The sequence below is a fragment of the Chaetodon auriga genome, chromosome 11 (assembly GCF_051107435.1).
Source record: "Chaetodon auriga isolate fChaAug3 chromosome 11, fChaAug3.hap1, whole genome shotgun sequence".
NCBI lineage: Eukaryota > Metazoa > Chordata > Actinopteri > Chaetodontiformes > Chaetodontidae > Chaetodon > Chaetodon auriga.
In genome coordinates this window covers 23477772-23496450 of record NC_135084.1, presented here as the reverse complement: position 1 = coordinate 23496450, position 18679 = coordinate 23477772, and positions in this window count along the sequence as shown.

Genomic DNA, 18679 nt, shown 5'->3' with positions numbered 1-18679 from the left:
AGCTCATGCGTGAAGAGCCCAGAGACAAATTTAAAGCAGAGGTGTTGTGGCTACACGGTCTGTGCTCAGACTGCCGGCCTGCTCGGACTTCACGGCTGTTTTTAATATCTGCCAGCTGATGTGGGGGATCATTTTTTTAATATTCGACGCTATAATGCAGAGTTGTGAACAGGGAGAGCATTTATCCAACCCCTGTGAGAATGACTGAAATAGTGATTGTGTTTGGCTGTAATACGACAATATCTTAGATTTCAAAAGCCAGACTTCTAATTTTCTCCTCCTGCTGCTTTGCTTTTCAGTGAAATGGCAGCCAGTGGTTGGTAACCTACCGGCAATCATATCGCAGCTCCATGCTGGTATCCTGTCTGCGGCTTTATTACTGCTGGCGTCTCAGCTGAGGAGGTTATGTTTTCAGTCCTGTGTGTTTGTTTGCAGCAGCTCCTGAAACGTGTCGACAGATTTCCGTTTGGCTGGTCAGACTGGTGGACAGTGAGGCCACTGGCTGAGGAACCGCTCATTCATTTCTGGTCAATCCACCATTTTTATTAAAGGCTTTCTTCACACGAGGATCTGAATTTTGAACAATGTGTCTGTTCACTCATGAACCTCTGCACTTACAGCAGACGGGTACGTTCTTGTCGCCCTCTCAGACTGTCGTCATAGATAATTGTCCATCTGTTGTAAAATATTCTGAACCTGCAGTGAAACAAGAAGCAATGTCCACATCTGCAAACGAGAGCCCCCTTCAGCAGAGGAAGCTGCAGACTGACACGCAGCAGATTAGGATATTACAGAGAATCACTGGAATGCTAATGTTTACTCACCCGGGGGAAACACTTCAGAAGGCAAAATGAATTTCTCTGCTTTTATGTTTGTATCAGCTTCGCTCCTGAGGAGCACAGAGCGGCTGTCACAAAGCTGTGTGTGTTTGGGTGAGTTTGCATGTTTTGCGTGTGACTTGTGATTGTGTTTTCTGCATGTGACAAAACACGACGGCGTTTTCCAACCAAATCACACAGTTTTAATGAGGAGCTGTGTGCACTTGCATCTGAAGCAGCGCAGAGCTGTTTATCTTCTCTGTTTATCTTCATCTTTCTCTCCCTCTCTCTCTTAAATTTTGCTTTATATATTATACAGTAAATATCACTTTACAGCCGACGGTGCCTTAAGGTTATTACAGTGCCATGTAATAAAATGGTTTGACAGGGTTGTGGATCAATAGCAGTAAAAATTACTCCAACAGGCAGAAGAATTCAGGATGCTTAAAAATCACTTTCCTATCCGACACTATATGGGCATTGATTTCTTTTATCCTCATTATAATAACTCAGAAGAGTTGTTTCAAGTTACTCACCAACCACTGAAGCAGAATCACACGCAGAAACTATAAATCTGTGCTAAACTAAAACTGAGCTGCAGGTCTGGTTAATGCGTGCAGGAACAAAGCATCTCCAAGGCTCTGCGGTGACAACTGTGTTTGGATTCGACTGTCTGGAAACAAGCAACACTGAATACCTGCATGCATAAGGCTTTATTTGAACATGCCTGATGTGCGCGCACACACACACACACACACACACACACACACACACACGTGTTGTACGGTGGAATGTGAGGGTCAGATTAGGGCGTCTCCATCAGCATCTCTGAAAGAAAGCGAGACGACCTGCAGACTCTCACATCCAGACAAACCCACAGCAACCACACAGCGTAAACCACTCTGAAAACCAGCAAACTGAACCTCTCGCAGCCGTATCATAACATCACTTCGTCTTTTTTCTTCTGACACTTTTACACACACATACACACACACACGCAAAGCAGCGCTAAAACCTTAATCTCATTCATTTATTTCTCATCAGCGAGTGACGGGAAGAGAAACAGTTGCGTCACATTACCGCGCTCTGCTTCCAGGAAGCTCTATTAAAAAGGATGTTCACTTTTTTTTTTCACCCCCGCTGCCTCTATTTACCCATAAGTCTTTGTAATCTATTTAGAGGGCTTATGGGTGCTCAGAAAGTGCTCTTTCCTCACAGCGCAACTCATTTATCAAGCGAGATTAAGAAAAGTCCGGAAAGTGTTTTGAATACGTGCTATCAGACACCTCTCAGTTGCAAATTAAATTGTACCGAGTTATGTGCTTTGAGTGCACGTTTGATGAAAACTCAACAGTTTGAGCAGACTGTGTTAGTGTTGTTCATTCGGTCATGTACCTGCTGTGTGTGCTCTGCTTTTAAAATGAAGTGAAACTGGTTGAACAGCAGCTTTCAGGCTTTTTTTGTTCATTTTCTTGTCAGTGCTTTGTCTTCTTTCCAGGGTAACGACCAGCGAACACATCACTGTGTGTTAATATGCAATCTATGCCGTGTGAAAAATGTACTGTTGTCCATGAAACATCTCTAACACATGATGCATCACACATGCAGAGATCACATTAATGTGGTTTTGAAATTCTGGAGTGCAACAAGAGCTCATCTGAGCGCCGAACACGACTGACCCTTTACAACCAACAACCAACTCATGGAGCAGGAGCTGATGGAGCAAAACACTGAGGCGTCAACATGATGACACAGTCGCTGAACACGAGCAAAACATGAATGAATGATTTCATAGAAACCATCCCGAATGACCACCAACAACAAGACAGAATACATTAAAAGTCGACCGGCTGCGAACCCGTTTTCAGGCTCCAGCAGGATGGAGGTCACAGATTGCTGAGTACAGCATTGTGTTTGTCGAGGTTTCGTCTCAAACACACACTCAGTACATACATTAACACAGTGTGCAGGTATCTGGCAAATACTCGCCATCAACATACCACTAAAACATCAGAATGACCCCTTTAAATGGAACTCACAAACCATCCTGTCCTGTTTATCCTGTCTTTTAGACTGTGCTGTAGGAAACTGTACTGTGCGTCATCTCTATGAGCTATAACATCTGCCACTGAGCATTTAGACAACGCTACAACATGGAAACTATAGAATGGAGAATGTAATGAAAAGTGACTGATTTCTAAGTTAACATGAAGTCAGCATGACATCCACATGATGCAGCTGGCACATCGAGCCGCACTGAGAAGAACACAGACGCACACTGAAGCCACATATGAGGTTAACGTCCTTGAGGTGACTGAAACATGAATTCATACACACACTGCAACAGCCTCTTATGTTGTCCCCCCTCGGGACTCAGCTGCTGACTAATGAAATGGCTATTTCCAGTGTGATACAGCAGGAATTATCCTCTGTGTGTGTGTGTGTGTGTGTGTGTGTGTGTGTGTGTGTGTGTGTGTGTGCGCGCTCTTGCATTTGCATTCCATGAGCCGAATGTCCATGTGAGGTTTTTGGGTGACACGGAAAATCCTCCACAGTCATGACATTTTACTGGGCTGCACATCTGCAACCAGTTGTTTGCCAGCTGGGTTCAGGGGACAGGAAGTGGGTGCAGCAGGCAGGTGGGTGTGTGTCTGTGTGTGTTTGATGGGGGTCAAAGTCAGCGCATCGACGGATTTTTAACCGTAAATTGCGGATGAAACCTTTCCGATGCACTCGTCACCCAGACCTCACCTCACACACACACACACACACACACACACACACACATCCCAGACTAAGTTTAGAACGCCCCCCCCCCCCCGCCGCCGATCCGCCGATGTTATTTGTTTTCGGCTGCTTGCTTTTCATTCTTTTTTGTTCTCATTTGTTTGTTCCTTTGAATAGTTTTTACAGTGATTTCTCTCAACTAACCTTCCAGTCAATCTTGCGGTTGTTCACAGATTTAATCCTCTGTGGTGTCTGCAAATTAGCATTTGGTTTGTGTCCCCTGTCACAACAAATATTTGTCTATGGATTGTTTTGCTCGTATTTGACAGCAGATCATCAGCGGCTCTGTTTGTGTTGTACTACACTGGGATTTCATGCGTGTGTACCAATAGCTCTGTCCAGTGGGACTGTGTTTGAGTTGATTTTGGAGATCCAGCTGCCGTTCGTCCACATCGCACTCCTTATGGGTAAAGCTCACCTATTTTTATCTTGTTTGTTTCCTCTCATTTTTTCTAAAGTTCTCGAGACTCCTGTCTGAAAGTGTTACGGAGCTGCTCTTAACTGAAAAGCCTCAAACCATTTCTGCTAAATAATTCTGGTTTTTAAACAATTCAGAGGTTTTTTAATGTGCTATGTTGGTTCAAACGTGTAAATAACAGCGAGTCAGGAAATGGTGACAATGCTGCAGCGCGGAGAAAAACCCAAATCATGCAGATGTGTCGTACGTCACACACAGCTTCAACCACAAAATGCTTTCATGAATTCGTTATTGATTTATTCGCAGGTACGCTGTGCAGGTTTTGACCCTGAGTCCTGCGGCAGAGCTGTTTTTTTGCCGTGTAGGTTAACTGATACACACCTGTCCTGCTGCCACTTTCATGTTATTCCACTGATCTGTCGTTGGTGCCAAGAAATGCAGCAAACGCTGGGAAGAAGAAGAAGACGACTGCTCAGCAAAGGGACACGCTGTCGGCTTCAAATTCCTCCCCAAATCAGCCCTAAATATTTTATGAGGACATGTTTTTTATGTTTTATTAGAAGTCAAGGACACACGATGCACTTTGGTGAGGAGGCGTGAACGTAAGCACGGCTTTGTTTCTTTATGGAGAGCTCTTCAAACCCTGTGTGAGGCCGTGTGTCCTCACTGGCATCTCGCATCTCTTCAGACATTTTTACAGATGATTGTGTGAAAATGTGTTTCATTCAGTTCTATGTATATATTTCAGTTATATTCCTTGACAAAGCACTTTTTAACACCAGTACACATTAAATGCGTAGACAGCTCTGGTTTGAACTCGACGTGACCCTTCGTTAAACGCAGCAGGACTCAGGTCAGATCTCTGCTGCCACCGTTCGACTGTTTTTCTCCTGCTTCTGTTCAAAGGTCTCTTTGTGCTCTTTTCCTTTTCTTCTTTATAGAAAGGATCACGTTTGGTCTGTCGATGCGCAGGTGTTTGTATACGAGGCGTTTCACTGCGATTGTGACGAGCTACGAAAGCGTATCTGTGCTCTTTTGTGAATTTCAGCATTTTAATCTCGACTTTTCATTTCAGTTTGGGGTTTACTGTGTCACTTTTAATCTTCTTAATTCTGAATGTAAACAAATCTTCAGGTCAAAGTGTCCATCTGTTTACACAGAGGGGTTAAGCACGCGCACACACACACACACACACACACACACACACACACAGTTATCAGACGTAATACCTCACATATCCACTCAAGCTCACGCTGAGAGGTGCTTTCATGTTTGCATTTGTCTGCCCTCGCTGGCTGCTTTAGGCTAATACCAAACAAACATTTCTGAGTGTGTGTGTGTGTGTGTGTGTGTGTGTGTGTGTGTGTTGACTTGTTACAGCCATTATTTGTGAACATGTTTGAATGTAATAAGGTGTTAAAGCGGGGACCCAAACATGATGAGTCTGTTTGTGTGTGTTCTTCCTCTTCGTTTGCTGTGATATGTGATCATGTCGAACTCTCCATCAGACGGGGGGAAGCCACAGACATCCTTAACAAAACCATTTACAATTTCACAAATGTTTGCTTGTTTTTCAGTTCTTTTCAGACAGATGCATCATCAGCACTTCAACCGTCTCTCTCTCTCAAAAAGGAATGAATCAGTCATTTCAGCAGAAGCCCAAAAACGACATGTTTATGTTCAGGGGACGAAGCCGTCTGACAGCCTGAGAAATTATGACCGTTGTCCACTGGGAGCAAAGGGAAACACATTTTAGAGGCACAAAGTCCGCTGAGGAAGAGGCTGGAGGTCAAGCTTTGACAGAGGAGACCGCTGTTCGTCTCCCCGTCTCTCCTGACAGACATCGCTGCTTTGGAGTTTGTCATTTCTGGGCTTAAACCTAAATAAACCTTAATCATTGCTGTGTATGGTCGGATGATGGTTTCACTGGTTCTGTGGTGATTTGGGTGGTGGTGAATCTGTGTCCATCAGGAAAACTGGAGGCTCTGCTGTGCTTGTTTCTGTCGAGGCCCTGATTGGTCTCAGAATGTGGACGACCGTCATTGTGTTAAAGGAGTTTGGAGACCTTTGATGCTTCTATTTTTTATGCTAAGTTTTATTTGATGTTTGTTATTATGTTATTATCTCATTTTACATTAATGTTCAATCACTGTTTTAATGTTCATTCTAGCACTTGGTGCATGGGATTTCTTTGTTGTGATGGACTTGGACAGATGTTACACTAATAAAGTCAATTACTAGAACATGATTATTATGGATGGTAATTACAACTTGTTCCTTTCTTTTCGTCTTCAGTGTAGATATCAGAACAGTTGTAAGACTCGTCTGAGAGGCTTCATCAGTTCATCACTTCAGCTGATTTGATTTTTCTCTGCAGGCGGTCTCAAGTAAACAACATAGATTCAAACATAAAAAGCAGCAGAAGGTGATATTTTCTGAGGTTATGGGACCCCTCCAGTAAAAAACGTGTTTTTCTTCTTGTTCCTACAGCTGAACGCTTCGCTGTGCAGAATGATGTATGTGCACGGTTTGACACTCGAAGGCTGTTTTCACATTCACCTGCTGAACGTGGAAAGTTTCCCACTAAAAATCCAGCTTTACGGAGGGCGGCCTGAGATCTGTGACATCACAGGCAGCTTGGAACCCGATCTTCAGCCGACACAAGGAAACCCACAAACACTGAGAACGCACTTTTCAGTAAAGGAGGAGATGTAACTCATGTAACATCACATCGCATCATCCAACTTTTTTCTTTTTTTGTGGAAAACCACATCAGAAACTCATTCTTAGCCAAAGTGCAATGTTTTACACACATCTTAAAACTTAAAAGCTGTTATTTTGACATATGTACTGTTTAAGTAGGCGATTGATGCATAACTACTAAAGAGTCAATTAGCGGTTTGACTGCTCAGTGGCTTCATGTTGTAGCTGGTCCAGAGGGCACAAGACCACTTTGTTTAAACCGAAGCAATTCATTAGATTTAATGCAGTTGTCATTTTATTACTGTTAATTGCAGCTGCCAGAAAAACAATACAGTCAGAAGTTCACTATCCAGACGGAGAAATGGACTTGAGGCATTTGACCTCTGATTGAAGGAGCTTCATGAGGTCCGCCGACTGGTTGGGAGACGTATTTTAACAGAATGAAAAACCAGTGGAAGACTGGCTGACTGGACTGTGTTTGTGTCTGTGTGCCCACGTGCAAAGTGTCCATTGTGTCGGTTAATCTCGGTGCATCTGCTCGTGTTCATGTATTAATGTTCCACATGTGCATCTGCCCGTCATTGTGCACTGTTGTACCCTGTCTTTGTGTTTGTGAGAGAGAAGCAGTGCACTGGAGTGCATGAAGACAGCTGAATGGAGAATGTAATACCTTCCATCCTGCACAAAGTACAGGTGGCAAATGACCTTTCTCAAAGTGCCGTGAATCTGGGGCTTCGCTGAGGGATTGGCTGGGGCTCTATGAGTCAGCTGGAAGAATGTGTCAGATTGATGTGAAGGATCAGCGCGATGGATGCTGGACAGTATAGCTACACTTTGGATGTCAGTGGAAGTTGACTCCTGTGTTTTTTCTGTCTTTGTGGGTTCAGTTTCATTTATATAGCACCAAATCACGACAAAAACGATCTCATATAGGGCAGGTCTAATAATCACAATAATAATAATAATAATAGCAGTAGCAGTGGCAGAGAGGACCAACCATGATCCACGATCCAGGCACAGCCACAATTCAGCTGAACTCACGAGACGAGGAAACACAACACGGCTCGTCACGCTTTGGCGTGGTGTTACACACACGCTGCTGACAGGAATGCAATGTGATGCATTTGTGAATTAGTGAAGGTTGTGGGAAAGAAATAACTTTAAACCCTCGATACATCGGTGCAGCTGTGCCATGTCCAAAAGCTGAGAGCTGTGTTTGGGTTTGACAGCTTCTGTGGACGTGACGTGTGGGACATGTTGGGAATGGGAATGTCAGGCAGTTGATGGAAAAGAACCAGAAAACTCTGTCATCTGTCCATGTGTGAGTAAAAGCTGGAAGAAAAAAAACAAGGTAACTGTTTGTCAATCAGTGCGCAGTCGCACACAGAAGCTTCATTCGGACCATTAACGCGTGAATCTCGCTCTTTTTCCTTCTCCACCATGAAATCGATTTTCGTGGCACAATGCGATGATGTTATAAGGCTGAAAAAACAGCAGTCAATTAAAAAACAACATCCTCGGTGAAGGAAAGGCAGAAAAACAAGACTGCTGAGAAAAATCACACCGTTGGTTATTTGTTCCCTGAAAACACGTAAAATGACCTGTGCTTTACATTCCTTGACAACCTCCTGTGCTCGTGTGAATAATGACTTCTGGAGCCAAAGCGAAGGCAGCGTGATGGTGGACGGAGGCGTCAGTGGATTAAAAAGCATGTGACTTTGCGTCCTGCCATCAGGCGACGTTTGTCCCTTTAAACCACGAGCACCAGCTTCACCACACCTTCATGAAGAAGTCACAGATCTTTACAGCAGAGGCCCCACGTCAGAAACCACTCACGAGTCACTCAAACAGGCCTGCGGGGTTGTTTGTGGGGACATTGAGGGAAACTGTGTGGAGCGCAGAGGCTCTACTTGAATGCTTAAATAACCTCTGCATTTCTTTTCCACCTGCCGACTGAAGTTTTGGTGCCACGTTTATGCATGTGTGCGGCCCTGTGTGTGTGTGTGTGTGTGTGTGTGTGTGTGTGCGTGCACGTGAGCGCGAGTGTGCGTGTGTGTCACCTTTGCTGACACTGTTCCCCACACTTACCCATCTGACAGCTTGTGATTGATTGGCTGCTAAATGCTCCCTACACACACATGTGCACACACGCACACACACCCACACACACAGAAAGGAAAGTCCATTATACATCTATCAGTGGGTCTGTCCTAATCGTAATGGGAGACAGATGTAAGGTGTTGGGGAGTACCGCTCTCTCACACACACACACACACACACACACACACACTGAAATATAGACTTACATACGCACAATCTGTTTTACACACACATATGAGAAAAGACATAAACTTCCTTCCTCTGTTGATTTCACACATGCATCCATTTCTATCCATCTTAAATTACACACGCACACACACACGCACACACACACACACACGCAGGACAGTGCGGTATCCATTTAACGTGCTTAGCTGTAGCTGACAACAATGATCAGAAGTCTCCTTGAGAAGGGTTGGTAAGAAGGTGAGCTGTCCCCTTCACTAAAACCACTCATTACTCAACTCAATGCCTGGATGAATGGCCACGGTGTGCATGTTCCTAATGTGTGTGTATGCATGTGTGTGTGTGCGTGCTTGTGTACCCATCTAACAGTGGACCATGCCGTTGTTACACATTCACCGGCAGTGGACCACTGAGGCAGCTGGAGACATTTCAGAGGTCCACTGTTGGGTCATATCGTTGGTCAGTAGTTTAAATTAAATTCCATTATTGTGAGATTAACCAGGTTTCATGTGGGTAAACATGAAGAGAGTGCAAGTTTGAGACATTTACACTGGTTGTATTTCTCTCTATGTGTTTGCATGATATTTTTATGCAACATCAAAACTGAGACTAAATGTTTGCAGGAGGCCTCGCTTGTTTTGTTTTGGACCGAATGTGCTGCCAGATGTGTTATATTAAAAGTGTTTGCAAAAGTCTGGAAATGCAGGGAGCGTGGTCAATAATATAGCAGATGGCTCCATGAAATTATTGTAAATCAAACTGGACATTTATTCACAAAAAAGTTTGAAGGTTGGCTGAAAAGTATGTGTCCACTAGTTCAGTGGAGAGTGACAGGAGTCGTCCCTGAGCGAGCAGCGTGAGGTGATATCTGAAAGACACGAGATCAAATCAACAATTTGAAGACTCGTAATTAGAGAATGAATCAATCAGAAAATGTCATCATGTGGACTCTTGTCAGCAATGAGTTTAAAATGCTCTGAAGCTGCTCAAACAAACTGCAGTCAGACTGAAAACAGCCTGAGGTGACGAAGAGTTTTTCCTCCTCGCTCTGAGGTTCAATTATAAAATACAGAATTAGATTCAACACTTCATAGTAATGACATAAAGTGACACAGTGAGAAAGGTCAGAAGTGTGACAGTTTACAGTCTTTCATGATGAAAACCTGCATGTAGATTTTCAAGTGATGAATGATTTACAGGTGAGACATTCGTTCATTCAAACCTTCAGTCGTTTAAATATGAATTAAATATTTCTGTTAAATAAGAAAAACATAAATTAAAGCAAACTTATATGCTTGTATGACAGAAAACAGAAAGAGAGAAACAGAGGTTCACACCGTCGATAGACAAGTTGTGGGACATGTATTACTCATTCATTCATTCATTCATTCATTACAGACTGGGGTTAAGGTTAGGGTCAGTTAGTGGTTACGCTTCAGGTGAGTCTTCAGGAACTGAATGTAAGTCTATAAACACGACTGTGTGTGCAGATGTAAAAAGAGGTACCACCGTATGCCCCCGCCCCCCAAACCCACCACTGTCTATTCCTTGTTAAAGAGAGAAGGAGCAGACTGGATGGAGAATGAAATGAACCCGAGCTGAGTGTCTGAATGTGTTTCTGCATGGCGGCCGTATCGATTCCATTTCATATTACAGCAAATACAGCCAGCTGGGAAAAGTTCAAGCCCTGCAGGGGTTTCTGTCCGCAGCTTTCAGAGACGCGGGAACGGTCCACACTACAGGGAAATATTAGGTTTGATTTGAGAAAAAAACTATCCGTCCCTCACTTCCCTAATCATATTTTCACATTCGCTGCCTTCGAAGGGAGCGGACAAAAAAACACATGATCTAATCCAGAGCACTGGGTTTGTCTGGCAGAGGGAAATCCTTCAGTTATGAAGCCCGGGACGTTCACTGTTTGGTAAGCTGCCAGAGATGTTGATTCACCTCATGTGTTGTTGTTACATTACATTTTAAGGACTCATGCATTCCCATTATTTTGGAGCTTGTGGTGGGAAGCATTCATTATCCCTCACAATGTATCCAAGTCAATTATGACACCAGTAATAAGAGGTAAAGCAACACCTGAATAGCTTTATTCAGACTGGTTTTCGGCATATTCAGATTGTATCAAACCGTCTTTTCGGTTGGATGCGACATTACGCCAGCTCCAAATCCAGGGTGACGGAGGTGCATCAGATCCACACATGGTATGTGGCATGTCTTCGTCGAGGTGCACTAAGAAGGGGATGAGCAGGCTCTATTTCCTGAGGAGGCTCAGATCAACGTGTGCAGCGAGATGCTGGAGATCTTCTACCAGTCTGCTGTTGCCAGCTCACTCCTCTTTGCTGCAGTGTGCTGGAGGAGCAGCATCGGAGCCAGACACCAACAGACTGATCAGGAAGGCCGGCTCCGTTATTGGCTGCAAACTGGACACTGTTGAGGAGGTGGTGGAGAGGAGGACACTGGACAGACTGTTGTCCATCATGGATAACCCTGAACATCCTCTTCACCACCTCATGGACAGACAGCGGAGCTCCTTCTCCAATAGACTGCTCCAGCTCCGCTGTCACAAGGACCGCCTCAGGAAATCATTCCTGCCATGAGGCATCAAACTGAACAACAGAAACTTAAACAGTTAATCCACCAACCTCACAAAGCCCAACATCTTACATATGATCTGCACTACTGCAATACTGCACAGACAGTCGAAGGTTTACATTTTATTTATCATCTGAAACTGCACGATCTCTGCTGTAAATACTTGTTTCTATACTTAGTTATATTGTATTTTTTATTATATTATTATATAATATGTATTATACATATTATATAACTATATATTTAGTTTTACTTAGTTATATTTATTATTACTCCTTTGTGACTTTTTCAAACAATTGTTGTGTACATTCTGTGTTGTCTGTATGTTTAATTGCTACTTCATCAAAATAATTTCCCAAATTGGGATCAATAAAGAAGCAGTCTAAGTCTAAGTCTAAGTCTAAGTCTAAGTCTAGCAAAGCAACAGAAGGTGAAACGATGGATCTCTGTTTCTCTCAGTGTCACCAGGATACGTACTTACTGAGGCCTTCGTCATCACCACAGCAACCCGTGCTGACAGCTTGGTGATGTCTGGGCAGACAAATCACCTGAAACAAACCTGACTTTCCTGCAGCCTGAATAAAACCGTAGATGAATAAATGAAGTTCCTGCAGTGTCACAGTACGACTCTTCGTACAGCCAGTCTTGTGCAGAGATGCAAGATTTGGCAAATAAACAGTGAAAGTGGAAGGCTGAATTGTGCACTAGTAATTTAATCACAGTGTGAATTATTATTTTATGAAACCAGCAGCGTGAATCGTCCAAAGAGTTTAAAACATAACTGACCTGCTGCAGGCGATTCAGACGTGCTTCGTTCAGCGAGCACCCGATGAAAACACTGGTCCGTTTCCAAAACTGGCGAATCACCCGCCTAATGACTCCCCCGTGGTATCACCTTAACGCGCTGTGATACGGCACAACAGCGGCTTTTTTTGGAGGGCTCTGTCCATAAATCCAGCTCCATTCTCCCATTCACTGTCACGAAGATGAATAACACTCAGGTGTGAAAATAATACTTCCCTGTTCAATAAGGACAAAGAGCCGGGCTCTCTTAACGATCTGTCTCTGCATTAACGATCTGTCTGCGTACTAATGACCCAGCCTTCATAATGACTAACTGATGATGTGGGAGGAACAGAGAGGAAAATGTTAGCCTCCCAATGCACTCAATATCTGCACGATTAAGGGGAACATCCACCCAAAAAGCACCATCCCAGGTCTTTTCTTGGTAATGACCAATTGATGATGTGGGAGGAACAAAAGAGGAGAAAGTATGACGGCGAGCTCGGTCAATACTTCCTGATGCAGGGAGATTAACACTCTTTCTCAATCTGCCGTACTTAAAATAGACTTGCGTGAAGGCGCTCCTGCCTGCTGGTGCACATACTGATACTGAATTTCATCATTTTCGTTCATTTTTGTGTCAGATTTGAGGAGCTAAGTTTGGGCTTGAAGCTTCACTCTGACAAACCTCCCCTCGTGCAGATCATCCACACTCTCCTCTCTGCCCAGACTGGACTGGTTTGGGGATTTGCAAATCAATCCAGGTTCAAACTGAGCTAAATTTAGTTTAGAGGTGAACATTTTTCAGACATTTACATCGAATTTTTGTTTGCGCTGCCTTTAAATTAATGATTTAAAGGGACATTCATCCAGTCCAGCTGAAACAATGGTCGTAAGCAGTCTGCTCAACAAAAGTTTAGCCTGGATTCAACTTAGAAATCCAGATGTCTTTCCACCCCAGTATCACTGAATCAAGGCTTCCTCGCTTCAGTTAGCCATTCTTTATGAAGTTTCTCAGGTGCTTCTAATTGTGTGCTATCAGTCACTGTATAAAAGTAGCTGTCACTTCTATAAGGGGCCGTTATCTGACTTCCGTCGTCACTTTATCGCTTTCATTATTCGAGAGAGGGAAATTATTGTCAACTGTTTTAAGTCCATGATGGCTGCCATAATGTGCTCAGTAACCTGATAAATGGTGGAGGGATTTATCTCGGGTCAGTCAGTAGCTTTAGCGATGGAGAGAGATAAGGATGTTTTAAATTCTGATTTGAGGAGGAAGTTTTAATGAAATGAATCAGGAAATGAGAACTTCATCCTGATACGGTGTCGTCATCATCACCGACAGCTGCTAACTGTGAGACACTGCGGTGGACTTACAGGGAAACAGAGGCCTTGCATTGTCCTGCAGAAAACTTCTTGTGTAGCCATGAATCATTAATCGATGTTGGGGAATGCTTGCATAATGGGCAGATAATGATGTGGGCAGAACAGAGGAGAAGGACCTCAACTGGCAACCCGGTCAATACGAGAATGATGGAGAGGGATTAAGACTTGTTCTGCAGAAAACTCCAATACTTCTCAGAGTTTGCTTCCCTTTCTTTAACTCTCATTTGACCATCCAATTGACTGATTGGTTGTTTTAGCGTTGCATGTGTGTGACACTGATTTGGAAAACAAATGGAGTCGTTCTTCATCATACAATGGAGGCAATTTGACGTGAAACCTTAGGGGAAAGTAAAAATTACAGCTCTCCTAAGACAAATGATGATGATGTGGCAGGATAAGAGAATATTATCTCCCAAGCTTGTCAGTATATGAATAAGTGAAGGACCTTACAGCAGACAGAATAAATAATGAATTGCATCTTGGAGCACTATACTTAGCACAGTCCTGCAGTATGTTTCCCTTACACAGTGGACTCATGACCCCGGGGGTCCAGGAGCTGACTATTACGCTGTGGTTCCACTATTAACAGCATATTTCTCTTTTGCAAAGCAACGTAAGAAAATGAAAAACAACAGCAACGCAAAAAAAAAGCAGATAAAATGAACACAAAGCCACAATCAGAGCCTCATGCACAAATTCCCGTTGCATTGACACTTTAGTCAAGTTGCTTGTGCTGTAGTGACGTTCAGGGTCCGATTCATCATATTCACTTGATAACGGCCAAATACGACAGACAATCTTTGGGCCTGTCGGGGTTCAATGTGTCACCTGACATGTTTGTTGGCCAAGTTACAGGATGGGTTTAAGGAACCAGGATCACCTAATCCTACAGAGTGATCGTGTAAAATACATAAACGTCATTCAACCTCACATCAGCTTTAAACCGTCCAATATGGATCATAGCAGTTCTTCTGGCACCTGGTTGTGTTTGCAGGTGAGAGGCAAGGCAGCTAATTGGGCAACCAGCTGCACGACTAACTGAGTTAACTCGCTAACAACAGCTAGCAGTTAAATAAACAATCAACAGGCCAAGACAATGACAGCAAAGAGTAGATGAGCAGCAGTTAGCGGTTACTGATGTAGCCCCCATCTGTTTGGAGTGACCTTTGACAGCTGTCCAATTCTTACATTGACCCTGTAAACAATCTCACATTCAGATGGTGGAAAATGAAGTGACAGTGGAAAGTCAAGATTCCTCATTATCCCTTAAACTTACTGACTCAGCACTGGATCATCAGTATCATAATCAGAGCTTTGCTCCAATGTGGAGTATTTAATTTTCAAAATGAAAGAAGAGCTCAAGACATGCTCGTTTTAATGAAGACGTGACGCCTGTAGCATAGAAAGATTCCACATCAGGTCTGAAAAAATAATCCAAATTAAACATGTAACAGGTTGACAGCCGTGCCTGAGTGTGTGTGTCTGTACAACATCAGCCCAGTGCAGTCAGTGCATAATGTGTCCTAATGTATGCCGTTATGCATGTGCATCTGTTAGAGGCCCAATGAAACATGTAAAAGGTAAAATAAGCAGTTCTCAGAAACGTCTTGGTTGGATGAAGAGTACGCAGTGTGAGGTCAGTGTTTGATCTGCCTCGGGAGCTCCTGTGTGCAATTAACTATTGACGAGCCTTTAGCTCCAGCGACATACATTAAACCTTGTTATCATTCACAGAGGACGGCTGACGAGGGAGATGACGTGTGTGTGTGTAAACCACATTAAAAAGGCTCATAGCCTGTAGACGGCTGGGATTCAAACCCTTTAATACAACATTTGTGTTTCTGTAATTTAGTTCACTTTCACAAAGCTCGTTGTACGTTTGGAGAATTTTTTAGATTGGTATTCATATTGCAGGGTGTCAGGGAAAACATCAGGATTTACATTTAAATTAAAGGCTTCTTTTAGCTTTATCTGTGGCTTTAAAGTGGCTGAGAGCAACAGTACACTGCTTCCAGTATTGTTACCGCAACAAACAAGGTACAGATTCCTGACCCTTGAACAGTCATGTCGTCTGAAGTGCTGGAAAACAAACAGCAGGAATACCACCAACAAACAGCAAACCCACTGCGATGTGGAGTGAGAGGCAGACCTTCGCTTTCTGTCTGCAAAGCATCGCTGTTTATCTTACCTAACAGTTTTTGATCATCGACCTGCCACTCGAAAAGAAAGGGGGTTAGACTTCACAGCTCGTCGTGCTTCATGTGCCACAATCATTACAGTTAAAACATCTTTCAACACAACTAGAGGGCACTAAGACTCTGTGTGTGCAGCACACACACACACGAGCAGCCCGAGTCCAAGTGTTTATGCATAGGCAGCATCTATTCCTGAGAGCATCTGCACTCTCACATGCTGCATCTCGGCCCAATCCATATGATAGTGTGTGTGTGTGTGTGTGTGTGTGTGTGTGTGTGTGTGTGTGTGTTTTGTGTGTACTGTGCGTCTCCTCCTGCCTTCCTCTCGCTCTCTTGCAACCTGAAAGCACATAGAGAGCCGCCTCTAATTAAAGCAGTGTGATGACTTCTTGTGACGGCGAAACACACACGTGCACATTCACTTTAATACTCACACACACACACACACACACACACACACACACACACACACACAGCCTGTGGTCTTGACTATAATGAGTTCTTATTGTGAGTGCGAGGCAGCTAAATACCTACTGCAGCGAGTTCTTCAGGCTAAAAACAGATCAGTGCTTCATTTGGGTTTCAATGCTTAAACCTCTGAGGTTCAGAACTGTGCATGTGTGTGTGTGTGTGTGTGGGTGTGTGTTTTGAATGTGTCCACATGTGTGTATTTCTATTCCGTGTTTATGGAATGTGTGTGCCCCAATCTGTGTGTCTAAAATAAGTCATCAGGAGTTTAATAGCTTTCTGAATTCCTCATCCAGACTCAAATTAAACCTGCTTTTTTCCATTGGACATGATCCTTGTGCTGCCTCAACCTCCTGTGCATGTGTGTGTGTGCGTGTGTGTGTGTGTGTGTGTTTGTGCTGGATACCAGATATCAGCTTCTAATAGAAGTGTAGAAATTGTTCCCCATCCCTGGTAATAATAATGCTGCGAATCCACAATAATGTGCAGACTTTAAGGGAGGCGAGTGAGATGCCATTGGCAGAAGAATGAGGCAATACAAATGCTAATGTCGCCTCCACTCGTCTCCTCCCCGCCCTCTTCTCACTCTCCGTCTTCTCCTGCACTTTCCTGACTCCTCTGTCCTCTTCCTCCTCAGATTAGATTAGATTAAACCTCAATCGCCCAAAAGTGGGAAATCAGACAACGAAAACCGAAATGAAACCCAGAACTTCCACACGGCACTACACTGGTTTTACTACAAGAATATAAATATGTATGTAGAAATATATAAGTTGTATTGTTGCAACATGCACATGCTCTTACTTCACTTTCCATTTTGCATCTTTTAATTTCCCCTCTGCCCCTTCTTCTTCCTCTTCTTCCTCTTCTTCTTCTTCTTCTTCTTCTTTTTTTTTTAATCTTTGCTCTTCGTTTATTTGTTTCCCCTAATTGTTTTCTCCTCTCCTCTCCACCTAATTATCTCCAGCTTCCAGCCTGATGCAGCACAGCCAGCGTCTGCTCCACCTTTTCAGGAGTCCCACTGGTCGTCTCTGTCCACGACGAGCTGCCGTTAAACCTGAACCACTGTCATCAGCATTGGTGACGGGGCCGGGGCCGATTCGCTTTTACCTCATTTTCGAACTTCAAAGGAAACGGAGAATCATTTATCACGACGGTGCTCATTCTGAATTATTTCTCAATTTGGCAGACACGACAACATATCAGATTTTTTGCTTCCTGGATTGTGAAGGGGACCTGCTTCCTTGAAAGTTAATTGAAGGCGGCTGTCATTGATTTCATTACAGAGTTATAGTGCGCCATGGTCTGAACGCCGCTTGAACTTCATTAGTATTGGCTTCAGTGTGAGACTTTAACTGCCACATGTCATTTCAAAGAAATTCATTAGTACTGGTTCCAGCGGAGAGTTTTAGTACTTCATGGTCTAAATACTTTTCAGTGGAATTTCTACCCGAGCTACAAAAAGAAAAAAGAAAAACGACCCACTTTTAGCCGCAGCAACACAACACCTGCTCATAAATATAGCAGCGCAAGAGTGTTACACACATTAATTACGAATCATAAATAGCAACCATATGCGTGTTTGAGACAGCAGTTTAATAGTTTCGAGTGGAGAAAAGACAACCATATGTAAGGTTCATTTCATTTTGACGTTGGTATTAAGTATGAAACAACTGGGGCCATATTGTGTGCTACGAGTTAATTTGATGGTTTCTTCAGTGTTTATTTATGTTGCAAAAGGCAATTCTAGCTGATTGTCTCAATAGCTGCCATTAATTTTTCTATTCTATATATATATATATATATATATATATAGAGAGAGAGAGAGAGAGAGAGAAATGGTCCCCACAGGTTGAATTATAATAACCTCAGTAATCCCTTGACTTCCATTGTCAGGTCAGTAGTTGAAATTCATCCAACACTGTTTAGGAAACAAATACCTGCAAAGCTCATAATATTCAGCCTCATGGCGTGATTAGTGTTTAGTGCTAATTAGCATATGCTACCATTCGAACACACTAAACTAAGACAGTGAACGCAGCTTTTGTTTGACTATTTCGCTTATTTTGATCTATTTTCTGCTTCAGTGTCTCCAACTTCAGCTTCCACTGACTTTGGTTTTGTTCTCTCTTCTCTCGTCAGCGCTCTCTGACAATGTGATATTACCAAACTCTAGACAATGTCTGTCTTTCTTTTTTTAAGTCTTTCACTAACTTTGGCGCTGAATATTTCAA